Source organism: Triticum aestivum, chromosome 4A (genome assembly GCF_018294505.1).
Source record: "Triticum aestivum cultivar Chinese Spring chromosome 4A, IWGSC CS RefSeq v2.1, whole genome shotgun sequence".
Lineage (NCBI taxonomy): Eukaryota > Viridiplantae > Streptophyta > Magnoliopsida > Poales > Poaceae > Triticum > Triticum aestivum.
In genome coordinates this window covers 682,966,664-682,972,873 of record NC_057803.1, presented here as the reverse complement: position 1 = coordinate 682,972,873, position 6,210 = coordinate 682,966,664, and positions in this window count along the sequence as shown.

The window sequence follows — 6,210 nt, the reverse complement described above, 5'->3', positions numbered from 1 at the left end:
CCGCCTGTAGAGTCGCCCGCGCCGCGCAGCCACGTCGCCGGACTCGCCGGAGCCGCCGCCGCTGTTCGCCGCCCCGCCGGTGGTTTTCTCCACCTAAACCGCCGAGCCGGCCGAACCGGTAAAACCACCAAACCCTACATCCGGTTTATTTGTCTCTTTAGGTTTTCTTCGGTTTTCTGTTAGCCGGTTTTATTATTTTTGTTAGGATATTTAGAGAGCATTCGTTATGTAAGCCTCTGGAGTGAACATGTGCATAGATTAGGGTTCGGCAATGAACGTTCATTATTTAGTTTTTCCTTTTTCTGTTTATTTTTTTCGCCAGGGACCTATTTGTGATGATTTTATTTACAAATTAGCCCCTATTCTTCAAACGATCATTACTTTTTACTCGTTAGTCCAAATCCAACGAAACCAACGCTCACGTCTTCGTTATGATCCCCTCTTTCCAGTAATCCAACTCAAACATGTTTTTGAAAGTTTTAAATTTTGAATTCAAACAGATTTGTATTTGAACTTCGTTTGATCGTAACTTGAGTTTCGTAGCTCCGTTTCAGTTGATTCTTTTTGCAAATTGAAGCTCTTGACCTAAACTTTCTCATAAGGCCAAATTCACATAATTTTGGTACTATTAGAAATTGTTTTATGTTGCAAGAGTTATTTTCTTGGTTTTGATGTTTTCCGAATCGTCTTCTTCGTTCTTTCTGATCTTTTGAGTGATTGCTTATGTGTGGTTACTATTGCTTGCTTATGACAGATTGACCGGAGTGTGACGAGTAGAACTATCAAGAGTTATGAGTGTGAATCATCTTCATCAACATTGCAGGCAAGTTCACACTTTGATCATATCCCCTTACATACCCAGTTTTTATGCATTAGTTTCACCCTCAAACATTGCATGAGTAGGATTGATAACATGTGGGTATTGGGAAGTAGTTGATGAGGTAGGAACCTATTGCCCTGCATTCAAACCTTGGGAGTTACTATTATGTTATGCTTATAGTGCCATGCTATGCTCGTAGACGTGGATTGGGTTTTGAGAGTATTCATGACAGATGTGAGATTGTTAATTAATGGTTTACTTAAGGTGGCAACTTAAATACACATCTGAGATTGTTAATTCAACCAGAGACTTGATCCATTCGGGTTGGGTCGCTACAAGATGGTATCAGAGCACACGTTGACTGTAGGACGCGACCCTAGAAACTGGCAAGCCCATATAAAAGATTTTTCTCTACAACTTTCCCTTTCAAAAGATCTTTTACATCTCTTCTCTTCTGAGCTTATTCAAAAATTCCCTTTAGTGAGACCATACCCCTTTTCCCTTTTGACCACACGAAGATTCGACTGATGAGACCACTCCAAGAAGTACAAGATATCGGACAACTAAGACCACTTCAGAATGAAGAGTATTTTTCGTGCATCTGAATAATGGAAACTACAACGGTTGAAGACCGAAGACTAGGGGATTTTGAAGGCTCTGAAGAATTCCCAGATTTTTATGACCTAGGAAGGCTACCCTTATGGAACTTGGCAGACCATGGAAATTGTCAATACCTGAGATCAAGGTGTATCGGAGAAAGACCGGAGCATGGAGAGTTAAAATCTCAAAGTTCTATCAAGGAACACCCTAAGGTAGGAGATATCAACTATGGATAGATAGCTCATGGAAATGACAAGAGCAGAAACACGGCTATCCATGAGGTTATTGCCCGCTTATGCTATTGTCACCGTGCTGAGTTAAAGCCTGCATATGCATGGAAGGATTGGATGGTACAAGGCTGATAAAACACCTATCAGCAAGATAAAGTTTTAACTTTAGCTGGTGTATCGCCAGGATCTGGAGTGTTACATGAAGAAGTTAAGATGGATCTGCAGGAAGCAGTATTTGATGAGGAAGCGTTTTGTGAAGAACTCAGGACCCAGAAGCTGAAAGTAGCCAAGCTAGAGGAGAAAAACTGTGATACATCAAAGATTCATCAGGAACTGAAGGATAGTAGGACCATGGTTCATGCCAAGGATGTTGAAACCCGGAAGTTTGGAACGCAACTCCAAAAATAATTAAAGGAGGTCACGAGAGACTTCACGTCAATAGAGATGATCTGGCAAAAGAACTGGAAAAGGACAAGCATGATTGGAAGAAGCCATTGGAGGCATGAACAAGACTTGATGGGTTTGATGACTTTGAAGACTTATTGACCTTTAGAAGACCAAACCCCTGTTATACACTTACGTTAGATGCGACATTTGTGAGCTGTCAATTGTTTGATGTTTTTTCTTGACAGCCACAAATAAAATCTACCTTTTCAAAACTTTTTGTTTGTATTGTGTGCATCCCTCTCTATCTCTCTTATCTCACCCCAAACCCATGGACCCAATAGAGGATGAATGAAGATGAGCTTGTATTTTCTGGACCGATGAGTCAGTTGGAGACGGACCGATGGATTCAGAACATGGAGGATCACATGAAGAATAACCCTGTAGTCGGAAAGGATATGACCCAGCATGCTCTTTAGTGCTTTGAAAGAGGTGCTGCTACTTGGTGGAGAATGTACCAAACCATCAATGGATGGCAAGGAGTAACCACTTGGAAAGAATTTAAGTTGACTTTGCCAAAGTCTCAGTTTGTGTCTCAGAAGTTGTAGCCTTATGGAAAGGATATGAAGAAACCTTGTGCATGCAAGATTTGTGGAGAAATAGGACACACCCATAAAAAACACAAGGATGAATGCCCTAATTGTGAAGGAAGTCACCCAGTTGAAGAATGCCCAATTAGGCAGATTACTTATTTCTTGTGTGACGGGACTACCCACTATCCTGCTCAGTGTCACATTTACCCCATGGTACAACGAATCATCCAGCAGAAGAAATAAGTAATGAAAGGAGCCCATATGGAAATTTTAGAAGAACTCGTGATGAAGGAAGAGATGGAGGACACACCTAAAGAAGACCCGAGTAAACCCTTCACTAAGTCTTGCTATTCATGTGGAGAAGAATGACACATCTCCCAAAATTGTTTGAATGGGGATCTAGTAGAATTCCCGACAGAGGAAGTAGAATATGACCCACAGGAAATAGAAGCCATGATTGGCATGGAAAGGTCCAGGAAGAGAAGCAGATTATATTCCAGGAAGGACCTGAGTCATATCACCTATTACAGGTGCAAGGAGTCAGGGCACTACCTCAACAGTTGCCCAAAAAGGAAACCTCGAGACTTGTCAGAAGTAATATGTTTTCGTTGTAATGAAGCAGGGCACTTTGCCAGAGATTGTCCCAAAGAGAAGGAGACTTGTGATAAATAGTTGAGTCTATGAGAAGTATAGTAGTAGAAGTGAGAACAACTCTTTTGTATCAAGGTGTTGAGTTGAGACATGTAATGGAAGAGCGAGATATTGCAATCATTAGAGAATAAATAAAGTTAGCATCGTTGGTATTGATAGGGATTTTATGAGTTGTTACTCTATGAAGAAGGATTTTGACCATTTTTTAGGATAAGAGAAATATGGTCTATGGAAAATTTGTGCATTTTAAGGGTGGTAGTACCCTGTAAGAACCCTTGACCCTTGGAAAAGATAAGGATACTCCACTGAGTGGATTTCGGACAAAATGAATACAAGTTTTGTCTCGATATGTGTGATGCCCCAAGAGTATGTGGGATGAAGTGGAGACCGTCAGTTGTTTGGACCAAATGTGATCAAAGAGTCAGAAGAGAATGTTAAGTTGATTCGAGATAGACTGAAGGTAGCTTAGTCCAGGCAGAAGAGTTATGCAGACTTAAAACCGCAAGGAGGTAGACTATGAAATCGGAGACAGAGCATGTCTTCATGTGTTCCCCCTACGAGGAATTAAACGATTTGGAGTTAAGGGAAAATTAGCCCCGAGATATATAGGACATACTGAGTTTTGGAGCGTATGAGAGAAGTGGCCTACAAGTTGGAGTTACCCGAAGGACTGTCAGGAGTTCATGATGTGTTTCACGTTTCTCAGTTGAAGAGTGCCATGCAGAGATGACCAATATTTCCCTGTAAGGATGCTTGACCCTGGAAAGGATAATGATGTTCCACGAAGTGGAGTATGGATTTCATAAGTATAAGTTTTTATTTCGGTATGTGGGATATCCCACGAGGATGAAGAGATGAATTACTATTGGATATAAAGGAGGTATGATGTTGGAAATATGGATCAATGGAAATTCCATGATGAGTCTGAGTAATCATGTCCTAGTTTGGTGCCAATAGAAGGAAGTAAGACAATACAATTGGATGGATTTAAGAATACTAGGAAGTTGGAAGTTGGAATAATGATCAGTTGCCCGATGATAAGTTCAAGGACTACAAGTGATGAGATGGGCCATAACCCACATGCCCCAGGACCTGCCAAGAAGCAAGCACATTCTTGCTGAAGGAAAAACCCTGGAAGAGAGTACGACCTTACCCACCGACAATTTTATAGGAGTAACGCAAAACCTGAGAGTTGTGAAGGAACGATAGATGTTTGTTTGGCTTGCAAAATCAATGGATTATTCCGAACTTGGTTCGTCGACAAGAGAAATTCTGCAATGCTTGTGAGGATGACCGAGTGTTAGAATGCGAGATTCGCAAAACCGTATACAAGGTAATGATTTGGGTGTGGGATGGATTGATCACCATACCGACTTACTCTTATTATTCGCCTTGCTATATGGGATGGTAAATCTGAGTGACTTACCTATAGTAGAGAGACGACGGTCAAACCTTGTTTAAACCCTAGAATGGTATAAGTATTTTCCCTTGTACAAGGCAGCTTTGCCAACCGTAGGTTATACGGTGAGGATCAACCCAGACCGATTTCTTGCAGGAGAAACCATAAATGGTTGACCACCATGAGATATCGATAGTTGTTTAGTATTGGCGCCAGACCCGTCAGCTAAGAAGACCCAGTCTCGGAAGAACCTTACCTAGATGAAAGACGGAAGAATTGTGGTAAAGGTTATGCCACTACCGAAAGAGCCCAGATAAGGAATTATCCTGACGATCTGAGAAGACCGACACTGTTAACAATATGGATGAAGTATATGAGTTTTGATGGAACCGTAACCATGCTTCTAAGGGTGGTAGCACCCCAGACCCTGGAGACAATTGACGAAATTTTGAAGAGACCCCGAACCTAACCTATTTCTTTCTAGCCTCTCCGAATCTCGAGGACGAGATTCCTTTTAAGGGTGGTAGGTTTGTAACATCCCAAAATTCTAAATTTTTGGAATTTTATAATAAATAGATAGATTGATTGATTGTTTGATTGTTGTGCGATTGATTGAGTGAAATTCAAAACTTTTTGAAAGTTAAATGAGAGGGAATAAAAGGACTTTCCCAAACTTTCATTTTGCATTTATGATCTCCGGGAATTCAAATTCTTTTCACCACGAAACCCTGGAGAGAAGATGACATGACTTCTTCCCTTTATTTAAATGACAAGGGGTGTTGAAAATATTTGAATTTCATTTGAGAATATTTCCAATTCTGAAACTTTATGCAACTCAATGATTTTCACGAGCGAAGATAAAATGACTTCTTCAAATTATATGAAATATGAGTTGGGAGTTTCAAAGGATCAATTTCAAAGTCCTTTTGGAATTAATTTTCAATTTGGATTTATTTGAGTTTTATTCAAATTATTTTTCTCCAAAAATAAAATATATGGAAAATAGGGTAACATGATTCCCCACATCAGAAAATTGGAGATAAATAAATTTGAAATCATTTTGGTATTTTTAAAATGATTTTTATTGGATTTTATTAGACCACTAGCACTCTTTGATTTATCTGAATTTGTGTGGATTTTATTTGGCATTATAAAAATGTCCATGTTGTAGAAAATCTTTTTCTGCAAATTTTGGTATATTATATGCCTATATAGTATTTTTATTTCTATTTGTTTTATTCTGTTTTGTTTGTCTAGAAAAAAACTTAAAAAAAACCCTTCACCTACTGGGCCGGCAGCCAACCCAGCCAGGCCGCGGCCCAGCCCACCTTCGCGCCCGTCCCCGAGCTCCCGCGGAGACTCCGCCGCCAGCACGCCATCACCGCCGCCGCGACCTTCGCGGACTCCGCGCCGCCGCCTCCATTGCCCCTCGCCCAAGCCGCCCTCGCCTCCCCTCCTATAAAGCCGCCGCCTGGGACCCCCCCCCCTCTCCTTTTCGCATCGCCGCGCCGCCCTTGGCCGCTTCTCGCCGCC